This window comes from Carcharhinus amblyrhynchos, chromosome 35 (assembly GCF_965287045.1).
Source record: "Carcharhinus amblyrhynchos chromosome 35, sCarAmb.v2.hapA, whole genome shotgun sequence".
NCBI classification, from domain to species: Eukaryota; Metazoa; Chordata; class Chondrichthyes; order Carcharhiniformes; family Carcharhinidae; genus Carcharhinus; species Carcharhinus amblyrhynchos.
Window position 1 is genome coordinate 10,978,415 of NC_137358.1, and position 17,590 is coordinate 10,996,004.

Below are 17,590 nucleotides of genomic sequence, written 5' to 3' on the forward strand. Positions count from 1 at the left end.
TGAATGTACAACTGAGGCACTGAGAGACTCACATACTCAATCAGCCATGATGTGGGGATGCTGGCGTTGGACTGGGGTGGGCAGTCTCACAACACCAGGTTAATCATAGAAACCCCTACAGTGCAGGGAGAGGCCATTTGGCCCATCAAGTCTGCACTGACCACAATCCCACCCAGACCCCACTCCCATATCCCTACACATTTACCCGCTAATCCTTCCAACCTACACATCTCAGGACACTAAGGGGCAATTTTTAGCATAGCCAATCGACCTAACCCGCGCATCTTTAGGACTGTGGGAGGAAACCGGAGAACCCGGAGGAAACCCAGGCAAGGAGAACGTGCAAACTCCACACAGACTGTGACCCGAGCCGGGAATCGAACCCAGGTCCCTGGTGCTGTGAGGCAGCAGTGCTAACCGCTGTGCCACTGTCTGGCCACAGTCAAGGTCAATCAATTCTTTCAGGTCCTGCCTGACGGAACCATTCTCAAATATCCTTTTAAGCTTCAGAATATGTGGTCAGGTTTATTTTGTCCAGCACTTTTTAAGCTGGACACCTAAAATTAAAAAGTGTGATCCAGAAGAAATAGGTTTATTTGGTAGCACGAGCTTTTGGAGATCTGCTGCTTTATCAGGTGAGTGGCCTGAAGGAGCAGCACTCCGAAACCTCCTGGTGTTGTGAGACTGCTCACTGTGCTCAATCAGTCAGAGTAGATTATGTTCCGATGTTTTTGAAAATACCTCTTCTCCCAGTGTAACACGCATGTCAGTGATATTTAATTCATGCATGTTACCATTCACAAGGGACCAATTTGTTGTTCTGTTGTTCCATGCGGCCAATTTAACAATCCATGTTGTCACAATATATATGCAACTATATCATCCAAAGCATTCACTGAAAAAAAATACAGTAAGGTCTGTGTAACATTCTGTTTATCCATTTGAGCCTTAGAATAATCCAAGTGACAATGTGCAGTGAATGTATAAATGTCAGAACGAGGAGCAGGAGTAGGCCATTCAGCCCCTCGAGCCTGCTCCACCTTTCAGTACAATCGTGCCTAATCTCATCTCAGACTTCCTGTTCGCTCTCCATAACCCTTAGAATAGAATCCCGACAGTGCAGAAGGAGGCCATTCTGCCCATCAAGCCTGCACCGACAACAATCCCATGGCCAATCCACCTAACCTGCGCATCTTTGGACATTAAGGAGCAATTTAGCACGGCCAATCCACCTAACCTGCACATCTTTGGACATTAAGGAGCAATTTAGCATGGCCAATCCATCTAACCTGCACATCTGTAAAGTGTGGGAGGAAACCAGAGCACCCGGAGGAAACCTACGTAGACATGGGGAGAATGTGCAAACTCCACACAGTCACCCAAGGACAGGACCTGGGTCCCTGGCATTGTGAGGCAGCAGTTCTAATCACTGTGCCAATTGTACCGCCCCTTAGCCTAAAGCTATGGCCTCCCATATTACTTATATATTTGTGTCACAAGTAGGCTGATGTTAACACTGCAATGAAGTTCCTGTGAAAATGCCCTAGTCGCCACACTCCTGTTCAGATACAGTGAGGGAGAATTTAGCATGGCCAATGCACCTAACCAGAACATCTTCGGAGTGCGGGAGGAAACAGGAGCATCCAGAGGAAACCCACGCAGGCACAGGGAGAACGTGCAGACTCCACACAGGCAGTGACCCAAGCCAGGAATCGAACCCTTCTCCCTTGCGCTGCGGGGCAGCAGTGCTAACTGCTGTGAATGTCTAACGGGGGGAAGGAAATATCCAATCTCCCTCTGTAGATAAAAGAACCTGCAGCTACTGTTTCAACGAGTGAGTGAGCAAGTTCTCCCCAGTGTGCTGGCCTGTATTTATCCCTCCACCAACCTCTCTTAAAAAAACAGAGAGATTATCCAGTAATTATCTCAATGCTGTTTGGTAGATCTGGCTGTGTATAAATTGGCTGCTACGAATGCAGCGCTGCGTCGGTGAATACATTGCAAAAGCGCTTAATTGGTTTGCAAAACGCTTTCAAGGCCTCCTGAGGCCATGAAAGGTGCCACAAAAGCACATCTCTCCGCTTCCTTTCTCTACAAAGCGATTCCTTCATAATTATTGAGAAACATTTCCCCATGCTGTGAGTCGCCCGCAATTGTTGGCAACGCTTACTCTAAACCGCTTCAGAGTTAATAGGACTAAATGCAAGGTGTGCGGAGAGAATGTATTTTTGAGACGTGTTTTGTGCTGTAATAGCGCGACACTGGTGACTTTGCCCTGAGCTACCACCAGCTCCCAGCTCACTCAGGGTTACTGTCAGAAAAGAAGGTTATTTTTCTCCCTCTCATCTTTTATTAGAATTTTGCAAGTCTGTGCGGAGGGCAGCCGCGTGAATAATTCATGACGGGTGACTCAGCCTCCAGTCCGCGACGATTTTTAAAAAATCTCTCAAGATCTTGCCGCTGAGGGTCACAAGTCCAACTGGGCCATCGAGGAGCTAAGAGTTTAACCTCGTCCTGTCTAGCAGTCGTCACGGTTGGGTGTTTGATGAGGCCGTCTCGGCTTCCAACGTAAAAGCGTGTTGGTTCAATTCCGACCTTGGGTCACTGTCTGTGCAGACTTTGCACATTCTGCCCCGTGTCTGTGTGGGTTTCCTCCGGGTGCTCTGGTTTCTTCCCACAGTCCAAAGATGCTAAATTGCCCCTTAGTGTCAGGGGGATTAGCAGGATAAATACTTGGGGTTACAGGAACAGGGCCTGGTGGGATTGTGGTCAGTACAGACTCAATGGGCCAAATGGCCCCCTCCTGTACTGTAAGGATTCTATGATTCTATGAACCTGTTCCTACCACCCCCCTGGGCAGCACATTCCAGACATTCACTATCCTCTGTGTAAAAAACTTGCCTCGCACATCTCCTCTAAACTTTTCTCCATGCACCTTAAACCTATGTCTCCTAGTACTTAGAATCATAGAATCCTACAGAAGTAGGCCATTCGGCCCATTGAATCTGCATTAACTACAATCCTGCCCAGGACCTATCCTCATAACCCCATACATTTACCCTAGCTAGTCCCCCTGACATTCAGGCGCAATTTAGCACGGCCAATCCACCTAATCTGCACATCTTTGGGCTTGACCTCTCAACCCTAGGTTAGAGCATCTGACTATCCACTCTGCCCATGCCACTCGTTATCTTGTAAACCTCTATCAGGTTAACCCTCAACCTCCAGTGAGAACAAACCGAGTTTATCCAACCCCTCCTCATAGCTAATACCCTCCAGACCAGGCAACACCCTGGTAAACCTCTTCTGTACCCTCTCCGAAGCATCCACATCCTTCTGGTAGTGTGGTGACCAGAATTCAACACAATACTCCAAATGAGGCCTAACTAAAGTTCTGTACAACTGCAGCATGACCTGCCAATTTTTATACTCAAATCCATGACCGATGAAGGCAAGCATGCTGTGTGCCTTCTTGACTACCTTCTGTGTTGCCATTTACCATGATCGGTGGACATGCACGCCTAGATCTCTCTGTCTGTCACTACTCCTAAGGGTTCTGCCATTTACTGTATAATTCCTACATGCATTGGACCTTCCAAAATGTATTACCTCACATTTGTCCGGATTATACCCCATCTGCCATTTCTCAGCCCAAGTCTCCAACCGGTTGATATCTTGCTGTCTATATCTTGCTGTATCCTCTGACAATCCTCTTCACTGTCTGCAACTGTCACAAGGTGGCTTATATTATTAGTGTCACAAGTCAGCTTATATTAACACTGCAATGAAGTTACTGTGAAAATCCCCTAGTCGTCATATCCCAGTTCTTGTCCGGGTACATTGAGGGAGAATTTAGCACAGCCAATGTGCCCCAACTAGCACGTCTTTCCAACTGTGGGAGGAAACGGGGCATCTAGAGGAAGCCCAGGCAGACACGGGGAGAACATGCAAACTCCGCGCAGACAGTGGCCCAAGCCGGGAATTGAACCTGGGTCCCTGGTGCAGTATTGTACTTCCATTCTGCCTTTCCCAGTGGTGGGATTTTCCAGTCCTTCCGACTGGATGAAGAGGAACATTCCACCACCCCTCCGCCTCCAGGAAAAATCACGTAGACTTCGGCGGGACTGGAAGACTCTTGCCACAGCCAGTGTTGCTGGAAAATGTGTCACAGTGGGAACTGGAAAACCCCACCCTAGTTGGTGAGGCTTGTTTTAAAGTTTATTTTATTTATTAGTCTCAAGTAGGCTTACATTAACACTGCAATGAAGTTTTTGTGAAATTCCCCTAGTCGTGACATTATAGCGCCTGTTAGGGTCAATGCACCTAACCAGCTCATCTTTTGGACTGTGGGAGGAAACCGGAACACCCGGAGGAAACCCACGCAGACACGGGGAGAACGTGCAAACTCCACACAGACAGAGACCCAGGCTGGGAATCGAACCTGGGTCCCTGATGCTGTGAGGCAGCAGTGCTAACCACGGTGCCACCGTGCTGCCCACGTGTTGATGGTGGTTAGTGAACATAACAATAGTATGTTTTTAAACTCATTTTACAGGACATGGGTGTCACTGGCTGGCCAGCATTTATTGCCCATCCCTAGTTGCCTGAGGGAGAGTTGAGAGTTAACTACATTGCTGAGGCTCTGGAGTCACATGTAGGCCAGACCGGGTAAGGACGGCAGATTTCCTTCCCTAAAGGAACATTCGTGACCCAGATGGGTTTTTCCAACAATTGGCAATGGTAGACTCTTAATTCCAGATATTCTTCTTTTTTTGTTGAATTCAAATTCTACCATCTGCTGTGGTGGGATTCGAACCCAAGCCCGCAGAACATTCGCTGAGTTTTGAGAATCGAACACATTGCTGTGGCTCTGGAGTCGAATCTGGGCCAGGCTGGGTAAGGATGGCAGATTTCCTCCCCTAAAGGGATATTAGTGATGGGTATTTTCACAATAACGGTTTCACGGTCATCAGTAGACTTCTAATTCCAGGTTTTATAAAACATTGAATTCAAATTTCACCATTTGGGACTTGAACCTGGGACCTCAGGTCCTACTCGAGGTTATTGGTTAGATTGTCTGTGCCACTGCCTCACAGCAAACGGGAAACATTATTCACTTGACAGGACTACCAAGCTAGACGTATTCCCTGAATTAAGGTGAATACAACAGCCAATGTTTTATCAATGCCCACCAGGTGTCTTCTGGAGTGACTGGGCAAGCAAATGGTGAGGAAATGGGTCCAGCTACGCCGCACTCCAGTGGGGAGGACGCATATTATTTTATTTCGTGCGAGACATTATGAAAGGTACCACCTTCTGTACGTACAGCAGACAGGGAAGGATCACAGACGGACCTCGCTGTTGAATTTTTCATCATTTTATTCCAGGGCAAAGCAACGCCTGCTGTGATTCCCTGAATAATTCAGCATTCTTGTTACCTTGCTGGTCAGGTCCTCGAAGGAAGAACGGGGAGAGTGTCTGCTCACAAATAAATGCTGGTGTTTGATTTCAAGTCTCAGAAACAGACACAAAAGATCAGGGAACAATGACAGCAAATGGCAATGTTGTTCAGATTTGTATGGGGGAGTTTAAAGTTTATTTCTTGGTGCCACAAGTAGGCTTATATTTAACCCCGCAATGAAGATGCTGTGAAAATCAAAAGAAAAAATCTCAGCAGGTCTGGCAGCATCTGTAAGGAGAGAAAAGAATTAACGTTTCGAGTCGGCATGACCCTTTGTCAAAGCCCCCAGTTACCACACCCTGGCACCTGTTCAGGTACATGGAGGGAGAATTTAGCATACCTTTGGAAACTAAAGGGCAATTTAGCATGGTCAATCCACCTAACCTGTACATCTTTGGACATTAAGGGGCAATTTAGCATGGCCAATCCCCATAACCTGCACATCTTTGGACACTAAGGGGCAATTTAGCATGGCCAATCCACCTAACCTGTACATCTTTGGACACTAAGAGGCAATTTAGCATGGCCAATCCTCCTAACCTTTACATCTTTGGACACTAAGGGGCAATTTACCATGGCCAATCCACCTAACCTTTACATCTTTAGACACTAAGGGACATTAGTGAACCAGATGGGTTTTTCCAACAATAGTTTCATGATCATCAGTAGATTCTTAATTCCAGAATTTTCTTTACTGAGTTCAAGTTCCACCATCTACCTACAGAGGGATTCGAGCCCAGGTCCCCAGAACATTAGCTGGATTAATAATCTAGCGATAATACCACTCGGCCATCGCCTCCCCTGTTTAATGGGTGGTGCAGATACTCTTGTGCTGTAAAAGCCTGTGGCTGGAATGTTACCACTGTTCACCCTGCTCCAGTGAACGGATATGTGGCTGGGCGTCAGGTAAGACTGTGCTCTATGACTCTACATTGCTGCTGGACAACCTGGAGCCAGGGGGTCACATACAGTCCATCTGGCTTCCAAGTGCGTCCCCATGAGACATTTTGTTGACCGTTGCTCATACGCATGGTTGCCACATTCCTCTGATTCCAGTCTGCTTAGTTTTTCTCCTACTGAAGTGATTCGCACGTAAAGCAAGGGGCGAGTGAAGTGAGGTGGGTGCTGATTGCTCACAACATTGACTGTGAGAGCTGTGTGCTCCCTCTGTGTCTAAAGAGTCATGTTCTCTGCAGTTTGTAAGCAAGTTTTTTGTTTCACTTATTGGCACTGAGCTGCTTGATTAGTTGTCCTCTTATTGCTGCTTAAATGGTTTAAATGGGGTTTTGTTTATTTTTAATCTGGGCCTAATGCAATGCCCTGAAGTTTTACTAGTTTACAACCCTTTTGAATTGTTAGGGGGAAGAATGATTGACAGGTCAGGTGAAATGGGTTCTTTTATTTAGTTTTGGTTGCAGGTTAGTTAGAAGTGGACTCCTGGCTGAAGGCAGTGCATGTGTCTCTCTCACTCTCTGTTATTAAAAATTCTGCTCCGTTGAAAGCAGTTTATTTTGCCTTCCTGGAGTGAAAACTTTGCTGTAAGTGGTTTGCTGGCTCAAAGTAAGAGCTTTATCTCTACGGGGAGGTCTGCTGGAAGTTACAAGGCTGGGAAGTCAGAGTTTCAATTCCATCCAAAGGACTAATTCATGCCAGGTATTGCTGAGCTGCAAAATCACATGAGCATCTGTATTTTCTGTGCTAAATTTGGGATCGGTGAATATTTATAAGGAGATTTGTTGTATTGGAACAGTGTATTTAGTTTTTAAGGTTTATACAATATCATTTCTTTCTTGTTAGTAATTGATGAAGGTTATTGCTAGTTTTCTTTTTAACATGCTAACTGTATTCTTAAATAAACTTTTATTAGATAAAAGCTCCTTTGTGGGTCATTTGAATCATACATAGAGTGAAACATCTCATGCTCATCCTGGCTAAATTCAAAGTGCAAAACCTATGGTCTAAGCTGATGTTATAAAACACCTTGGAGTTTCTGAGCTAGATTATGAATAATCTCGGCTGGTACGGGAACTGAACCCACACTGTTGGTGTCACCCTGCATCTGTACAGCCAACTGAGCTAACCTGTTTCTTCTTAACGGAAGCAAGTTGCTAGTGTGTGGTCAGAGTTTTATAGCTGGACAAAGGAGCCATTCTGCATCAAACATGTATTATAAAGCGGAGGTGGATCCTCCCTCTGAGATTTTAGTTTGATTTGATTTGATTCATTATTGTTTTAGCGTACAGTGAAAAGTTTTGTTTCTTGCACGCTATACAGACTAAGCATAGAGAAGGAAAGGAGAGAGTGCAGAATGTAGTGTTGGTGTAGAGAAAAATCAACGAAATGTGAGGTAGGTCTATTCAAAAGTCTGATGACAGCAGGGAAGAAGCTGTTCTTGAGTCGATTGGTGCGTAAACTCAGGCTTTTGTATCTTTTTCCAGATGGAAGAAGGTGGAAGAGAGAATGTCCGGGGTGCGTGGGGTCCTTAATTATGCTGGCTGCTTTTCCAAGGCAGCAGGAAGTGTAGACAGAGTCATAAAACAAGGAAGAATGAAAAGAAGCAAGTCTCAGAACTGCCAAGTGCCATACAAAACCATACTGCTGTCACCTCAGATCCTCAGGTTCCATATGGCTGGTGAGGACCCCTGGAAACATTTTGCGCCTCTATGTTCCTCGCAGAGAGTTGCTGCCGTGGCAACCGAGTTGGGAAGATTAAAGTCAGCTTGCTTAATCAAAGGGATCTCTCTAGGCTGGTGGGACAAGAGATGCCAAGGAAGGGAACGCTTCGAGATATCAAAAAAGAGTAGACATTCCTTCAATCAGTGCTTCACAGCTCGAGGTTCCTTGAAGTTTTGGGCTTCTGATTTCCAACGTCTGTGTGATAGATAAGGATCCAGTCCGACTGTCAGTTGCTCACTCACAATTCATCCTTCCAGTCAGGAGTTGCTTGGGGATGCGCATGGGTTCTGTTGTGTAATGTCTGGTGACAGGAGGTCTGTCCGTTCCCACTGACGGTGATCATTAGTTTGGAGACTTTCTAAAATAAAACCGAGTGCCTACGGCCTCTGAATAAAACATTAATGCGCTAAACTTTGGACAAGGATTCTTCCTGGAGTTTAAAATAGAAAACAAACATGAGAAGGAAAGGGGAGAGGAGCTGGAGTAGGCCATTCAGCCCGTCGAGCCTTTTTCACCATTCAACCAGATCTTAGCAAGTCACCCACCTCAACTCTATCTTCCTACAATATTATGTGGGGTGGCACGGTGACGCAGTGGTCTGCATGGCTGCCTCACAGCACCAGTGATCTGAGTTCGATTCCAGCCTCAGGTTTCCTCACACAGTCCAAAGATGTGCGGGTTAGGTGGATTGGCCATGCTAAGTTGCCTCGTAGTGTCCAAAGATGTGCGGGTTAGGTGGATTGGCCATGCTAAGTTGCCTCGTAGTGTCCAAAGATGTGCGGGTTAGGTGGATTGGCCATGCTAAGTTGCCTCGTAGTGTCCAAAGATGTGCGGGTTAGGTGGATTGGCCATGCTAAGTTGCCTCGTAGTGTCCAAAGATGTGCGGGTTAGGTGGATTGGCCATGCTAAGTTGCCTCTTAGTGTCCAAAGGTGTGCGGGTTAGGTGGATTGGCCATGCTAAGTTGCCTCGTAGTGTCCAAAGATGTGCGGGTTAGGTGGATTGGCCATGCTAAGTTGCCTCTTAGTGTCCAAAGATGTGCGGGTTAGGTGGATTGGCCATGCTAAGTTGCCTCTTAGTGTCCAAAGATGTGCGGGTTAGGTGGATTGGCCATGCTAAGTTGCCTCTTAGTGTCCAAAGATGTGCGGGTTAGGTGGATTGGCCATGCTAAATTGTCCCTTAGGGTCCAAAGGTATGCAGGTTAGGTGGATTGGCCATGCTAAATTGTCCTTTAGGGTCCAAAGGTATGCAGGTTAGGAGAATTGGCCATGCTAAATTGACCCCTAGTGTCCAAAGATGTGCAGGTTAGGTGTATTGGTCATGCTAAATTGCCTCTTAGTGTTCAAAGATGTGCAGGGTAGTTGGATTGGCTATGGTAAAATGCCCCTTAGTGTCCCAAGGTGTGTAGGTTAAGGAGATTACCAGGGTAAACACATGAGGTTACAGGAAGGGGTCTGGTGGGATTTTCTGTTGGTGAGGCGGTGCAGTCTCGACGGGCCGAATGGTCTCCTTCTGCTCTGCAGGGATTCTGTGATCTCAATACCCCAAAGTCTAACAAGCTTTGTAAGAAGGTTAGTGGCTCCATTTTCTCTGGTAGAGGTCACCTGTGGCTACATTCACTTCCCAGTGTAGTGGTGCTGAGTAAAACAGTTCAGGAAGACCTTGCATTGGGTGGCAGGGTGACACAGTGGTTAGCACTGCTGCCTCACAACGCCAGGGACCCGAGTTTGATTCTGGCCTTGGGTGGCTGTCTGTGTGGAGTTTGCACGTGCTCCCTTTGTCTGCCTGGGCTTCATGAATCGTTGTATTATGGAGCCGGTACAAGTCAGTGTAAGATAAAAGCAAAAGTCATGGAATAAATGAGATGATCTGGTACTGAGCCCAACAATTACATATGAGGATCCCACAGCCTTCACATCACCCTGTGCATTATGTCCACGTGACTCTTCCTCCAATAAATCTACATGGGCAAGTTCAAGTCTCTCAAACTCTTCTTTGTGACACATGGGACTTGGTTTAATCCATCAGTAAACAGAAACGCAAGTTGAAAAGAAGTCAACATACAAATTCTCTATGTTACGATGATTCCATACAGCCTTTCTATCATGGACAGCCATCACGTGATTCAAGTTGACAAACCTATCAATATTTCTGCTCAGGAACTTGTTGTGTTATTATAATGATACAAGACTGTTTTACTGTAAAAGACACTAGGTACCAATCACTCGTAAGGGATTGTGTTAGCACATTGCAGTTTAATTTATGAAGACTAGGCACGCAAGAACTGTTGCACATGGATATAAAGCTTGAAGATATCAGAGCTGTGCGTGTGTGCTTCGCTCAAAGCAAAAATGAAACCAAGACTGGATTACCTGACACCCTTCCTTTCTGGTGATGTCATGCTGATATCGTGTGATGGCATTGTAATGACCTCAACAAGGACCATGAGGTAGGCTTCTTGGAGTATGAGCTCCCTGATTGAAATAATGGCTGCCTGCCCAATCAGGGAGCCTCATATTAAGGAGTTGCAGGACTTCTGGCACTCCAGGTTCTGGCTTTGTAACTGAAGTACTCTTAGGGGTGGAACTGAGTTTATAAAGAAAGGGAATCTTTTGAAGGGATGCCAGCCTCTGAGGAGTTATTTCAGGCATGTTACAACAGGATTTATGGTCATGTGATTTCCTCAGCCACGTTCCCTGCCACCATCTTGAGCTGTGGATGGAGATGGAGTGGTCATCCACGCTAGTTATATAGGTGTATATTCTGAGATACCTGTCTGGATGTGTCTATGTCTATGCCAGGACTTAGGTCTCCCAGAGAACCTGATATCCACAGTTATATCACAAACTTTCCTGTAGTGAGGGCAACTGTCTCGAACTAAGAGACCATAGAGAAACAGAAACTAGAAACAGGAGTAGGCCATTTGGCCCTTCGAGCCTTTTCCACTATTCATTTTGATCATGGCTGATCATCAAATTCAATATCCTGATCCCCCCTATCCCCCCATATCCCTTGATCCCATTAGTCCCAAGAGCTAGAAATTTCTTCTTGAAATCAGATAACGTTTTGGGCTCAACTACTTTCTATGGGAGTGAATGACACACATTCGCCACCCTCTGGGTGAAGAAATTTCTCCTTATCTCTGTCCTAAAGGGTTTGCCCCTTATCCTTAAACTATGACCCCTAGTTCTGGACTCCATCACCATCTGGAACATTCTTTCTGAATCTACCCTGTTAGAATTTTATAAGTTTCTATGAGATCTCCTCTCACTCTTCTAAACTCTACTTTCAGCCAAGCAGTTTTGATCGTTGGGTGTTGAAACTGTTTCCCAGGACTCTATTACAAAAGAGAAAATAGAATCATGGAATCATACAGTAAAGGAGGAGGCCATTTGGTCCACTGAGCCTGCACTGACTGTCCAACAGGGCATTCCACTTAGAACCTATCCCCATAATCCCATGTATTCACCCTGCAAATCCCACTAACCTGCACATCCCGGGGACATTAAGGAACAATTTAGCATGGCCAATCCATCTAATCTGCACATCTTTGGACACTAAGGAACAATTTAGCATGGCCAATCCACCTAACCCATACATGCTTAAACACTAAGGGGCAATTTAGCATGGCCAATCCAGCTAACCTGCATATCTTTGGACACTAAGGGACAATTTAGCATGGCCAATCCACCTAACCTACACATCTTTGGACACTAAGGGGCAATTTAGCATGGTCAATCCACCTAACCTACACATCTTTGGACACTAAGGGGCAATTTAGCATGGCCAATCCACCTAACCTACACATCTTTGGACACTAAGGGGCAATTTAGCATGGCCAATCCATCTAACCTACACATCTTTGGACACTAAGGGGCAATTTAGCATGGCCAATCCACCTAACCTATACATCTTTGGACATGAAGGGACAATTTAGCTTAGCCAATCCACCTAACTTGCTGATCTTTGGACATCAAGGGGCAATTTAGCATGGCCAACCCACTTAACCTACACATCTTTGGACACTAAGGGGCAATTTAGCATGGCCAATCCACCTAACCTACACATCTTTGGATGCTAAGGGACAATTTAGCTTAGTCAATCCACTTAACTTGCTGATCTTTGCATACTAAGTGGCAATTTAGCATGGCCAATCCGTCAAACCTGCACATGTTTGGACACTAAGGGGCAATTTTGCACAGCCAATCTACCTAACCTGCACATGCTTGGAGTGCGGGAGGAAACCAGAGGACCTGGAGGAAACTCACACAGACACGGGGATAGCGTACAAACTCCATACAGTCATCCAAGGCTGGAATCGAAGCGGGTCCCTGGCACTTTTGATGGCATAGTGATGCTATCAAAATCTGGGTGCGTGAATGATCATAACCACTCCCCCCCATCCCTCCTGCCACCTCTCCTCCCCCAACCCCCCCCCTCCCCAAACATTCACTGTTGTATCTTTGTGGTCTATGAATACTGAATGTTCTCTAGCTAGCCCAGCTCTCTGCCCTGCCCCCACCCGATTCAGCATTGAGATGAAAGTGCCACTGATAATGTAGCTGCCCAGAACTGAAAAGAGGACAATGATTAATATCTTTCTGCAAAGGTTCCAAATCGCTTTTCTGCCATTACCTCGCATGACATCTCAATATAATATAGTGAACCCTTGTTAAGTGTATGCGATTGCTATACACTTATCTGTAATAAGCACTAAGATGAAACTGTAAAATACAGAGCAGGTTTAAATTCAATCCTGTTTGGAGTGTAGTTTTATATATTTGTAATAAAAATAGCCTGCTGTAAGTTGGCAATCTCCAGAGGACAATTTATAATAGGGGTTGGCACCATGGCTTACTCAGCTCTCCATATCTGACGGATAAAGCCAAATGTTAACCTTATCGTCCTTTTAAGAAAAATAGGCTTCCATAGGACAAGGCCGAGAAGCCATCTTGAATTCTGGAAAGCGTAATCCGTAATCGTAGAATCACACGCAGCGCAGAAGAGGCCGTTCGGCCCATCGAGATTGCACCAATACCTGAGAAATGCCAGACCTCCCACCTGCCAGCACTTGGCCCATAGCCTCAAATGTCACGGCGTGCCAAGGACTCATCCAGGTTCTTATTAAAGGATGTGAGGCGCCCCGTCTCCACCATCTCTCAGGCAGCGCATTCCAGACCCTCGCCAACCTCTGGGTAAAAAAGCTTTTCCTTGCATCCCCCCCGCAAACTTCCTGCCCCACGCCTTGAACCCATGTCCCCTCATGCCTGACCCTTTAACTAAGAAGAAGAAAGAACATAACCCTTCAACCCATTACCAATTAAAAATCTGTCTCACTCCTCCTTAAGTTTACTCACCTGTCCCAGCACCCTCCGCACTTTGGGAGAGTGAATTCCACAGATTCACAACCCTTTGGGAGAAGTAGTTTCTCCTCAACTCTGTTTTAAATTTGCTTTCCCTTATCCTAACACTATGACCTCTCGTCCCAGAATGCCCCACAAGAGGAAGCATCCGCTCCATGCCTACTTTATCCGTACCTTTTATCATCAGTCCAAAGATGTGCGGGTTAGATTGATTGGCCATGCTAAGAAATTGCCCCTTAGTGTCCTGAGATGCATAGGTTAAAGGGATTAGTGGGTAAAATATGTAGGGATATGGGGGTAGGGCCTGGGTGGGATTGTGGTCAGTGCAGACTCGATGGGCCAAATGGCCTCTTTCTGCACTGTAGGGCTTCTGTGATTTCTATGGTCTTGTATACCTCAATTTGATCTCCCCTCATTCTTCTAAATTCCAGAGAGTAGAGAATTTCTTTAGCCTCTTGAGAAAGTAGAGGTGTTGTTGGGCTTTCTTAACTTTCTTAACCTCAGTGTGGAGTGACTAAGACAGATTGTTGGCGACCTGGACACCTAAAACCTTGAAGCTCTCGATCATTTCCACTTCATCCCCGTTGATGTAGACAGGGGCATGCCAATTACTGATCCAATATTACTCCCATTACTCCTCCTGCTCATTGGTACTGGACGGTCACTTAGATGAGCCTCCGTAGGGCCCATCCAACTGTTTTCTGGTATGAGAAGGCCCTTTGAATAAGGCCCCGGGAATCAGAGCTAAATGTTGGTGACTAATATGGCTGCTTACATTAACATAGCGTTGACAGACCATGGAAAATTGCTTCCAAGCTAATCAAAGCCTTTCCTTTGTGCCAGACATTAGTCATTAATTTAATGGCATTATGTCAACACCAGATGTTAACGAATCCATAAATAGTCAATAATCTCACTGAAATGCTGACAACATAAACCTTAATGTTGGATTGATTTCATATGCAAAGATAGACACAAATCACGCAAAAAGTATATATTTATATATGAAAATGTGCTGATGCAGGAGAATTCAAGAGATAGGAGCAGCATTAAATGCAACGTAAAGGGTTAAATCAAAGAATGATCATTGAATTCAGACAAAAGGAGGCCATTCAGCCCATTAAATCTACACCGACAACAATCCCACCCAGGGCTCTATTCCCTTAACCCATATATTTACCCCCTGACACTAAGGGTCAACTTAACGTGGGCAATCCATCTAACCTAAACATGGGGGTACAGTAATTAGCCCTGCTGTCTCACAGCGCCAGGGACGTGGATTCGATTCCTGGCTTGGGTGACTGTCTGCGTGGAGTTTGTATGTTCTCCCTGTGTCTGCGTGGCTTTCCTCTGGGTGCTCCAGTTTCCTCACACAGTCTGAAAAATGTGCTGGTTAAGCGCATTGGCCGTGTTAAATTCTCCCTCAGTGTACCCGAACAGGCGCCGGAGTGTGACAACTAGGGGATTTTCACAGTAACTTCATTGCAGTATTAATGTAAGCTGACTCATGACTAATAAATAAACTTTAAAACTTTTATACATCTTTGGACACTAGTGGGCAATTTAGCATGGCCAATCCACCTAACCTGCACATCTTTGGACACTAAGGGGCAATTTAGGATGGAAAATCCATCTAACCTACACATCCTTGGAGTGTGGGAGGAAACCGGAGCACCTGGAGGAAATCAATGCAGACAGGGTAAGAACATACAAACTTCACATTATCATCCGAGGCCGGGATTGAACTCGGGTCCCTGGTGCTGTGAGACAGCAGTGCTGCCCATCTGGTGCAGCACAGCTGAAGGACATTCAGCCAGTCACGTCTGTGCTATCTCCCTGAGAGAGCTATCTAATTTTTCGCTGTTTCTCCATAATCCTGTTAATTACTTTCCTCAAGATAATTATCCAATTGGCTTCTGAGAGTCAGAATTGAATTAGCTTTCACCGTTACCTCAGGTAATGCCATCACAACAATGCGCGATCTAAAGCGTGTTTCCTCATGTCACCCTTGGGCTGGGATTCTCTGGTCTAGCACGCCCCGCACTGCTTTGCAAATGCAGAGAATTTAGCTAAATCTCCGTTCCATGCAGAGCAATGGGAGAATCCCAGCCGAGATATAGGAGCAGAATTAGGCCAATCGGCCCAACAAGCCTGCTCTGCCATTCAATCATGGCTGACAAGTTTCTCAACTCCATTCTCCCACTTTTACCCCACAATCCTTGGCCCCCTTGCCAATCAAGAACCTATCTATCCCTGCCTTCAATACACTCAGCGACCTGGCCTCCATGACCTTCTCTGGTAATGAATTCCACAGATTCACCACCCTTGGACAGCACCTTTCTAAACCACGGCCTCTACCACCTAGAAAGACAAGGCTAGCAAGCAGAAGAGAAGGTCACCACCTGCAAGTTCCCTTCCAAATCCCCCCTATCACCATTCCTTCACTGTCACCGGGTTAAACTCCTGGAATTCCCTCCCTAACATCGCTGTCTACACCACAAGGACTGTAATGTAGTGAGTTCCAAAATTAACAGAGAACAATACAGCACAGTACAGGCCCTTCGGCCCTCAAAGTTGTGCTGAGCTTTGTCTGAACCTAAGATCAAGCTATCCCACTCCCTATCATTCCAGTGTGCTCCATGTGCCTATCCAATAATCGCTTGAAGGTTCCTAAAGTGTCCGACTCCACTATCACAGCAGGCAGTCCACTCCACACCCCAGCCACTCTCTGAGTAAAGAAGCCACCTCGGACATCCCTCCTATATCTCCCACCATGAGCCTTATAGTTATGCCCCCTAGTAACAGCTACACCCACCCGAGGAAATAGTCTCTGTATATCCAGTCTATCTCCCTCATCATCTTATAAACCTCTATTAAGTTGCCTCTCATCCTCCTCCGCTCTAAAGAGAAAAGCCCCAGCTCCCTCCACCTTTCCTCATAAGACCTACCCTCCAAACCAGGCGGGATCCTGGTAAATCTCCTCTGCACTCTCTCCAATGCTTCCACATCCTTCTTATAGTGAGGTGACCAGAACTGCACACAATATTCCAAACATGGTCTCACCAAGGTCCGGTATAGTTGCAGCATAACCCCAGGGCTCTTAAACTCAAACCCCTCCCCCCGCCCAGTTAATAAACATTAACAGGAAGCTCACCAGCATTTTCTGAAGGACAATTAGGGATAGGGGATAAATAATGTGCACAATTCATAAATGAATGATAAAAAAAGATAGCTCAATAGCAATAGGTAGGTAGGTAGGTAAGCAAAAACAGAAAATGCTGGAAAATCTCAGCAGGTCTGACAGCACCAGTGGAGAGAAAACAGCCAATGTTTCGAGTCTGAATGACCCTGCGTCAGAGCTGGAGATAAGTTAGAGTGATTGAGAGAAGTGGGGAATTGAGACGGCCAATGTCATGCCGATAGTTCTCAATGAATTTCGGAGAGAAGAGCAGGGAAGGCCTCCCTAGGAGGGAAGTACCAGTGAGTCAAACACTGAGATTAAAGCAAAACAGCTGGAATCTGAAACAAGAAGAAAAAATGCTGGAAAATCTCTGACGATAGATCATCCAGACTCGAAACGTTGGCTCTACTCTCTCTCCACAGGTGCTGTCCACTCCTGTTGAGATTTCCCAGCATTTCCTGTTTGTGTTTCAGATTCCAGCCTCTGCAGTTTTTTGCTTCTAGGAAGGTAAGGATGTGGGTGCGTTGGTTAAAAAACAAATGATTGGCACCCCATCCACAAACATTCACTCCCTCCACCCCTGCTACACATTGGCAGCTGTGTGTGTGATGTATGTATACATATATATATCTATATACAAAGGGTCACGAATGAAGCCCAGCCCATCACGCAAACCAGCCATTGACTCCGTCTACACTCCCTTGGAAAAGCAGCCAGCGTGAATAAGGACCCTGTGCACCCCGGACATTCTCTCTTCCACCTTCTTCCACCGGGAAAAAGATATACCAACCGACTCAAGAACAGCTTCTTCCCTGCTGTCGTCAGACTTTTGAATGGACCTACTATATATTAAGCTGATCTTTCTCTACACCCTAGCTGTGACTGTAACACTACATTCTGCACCATCTCCT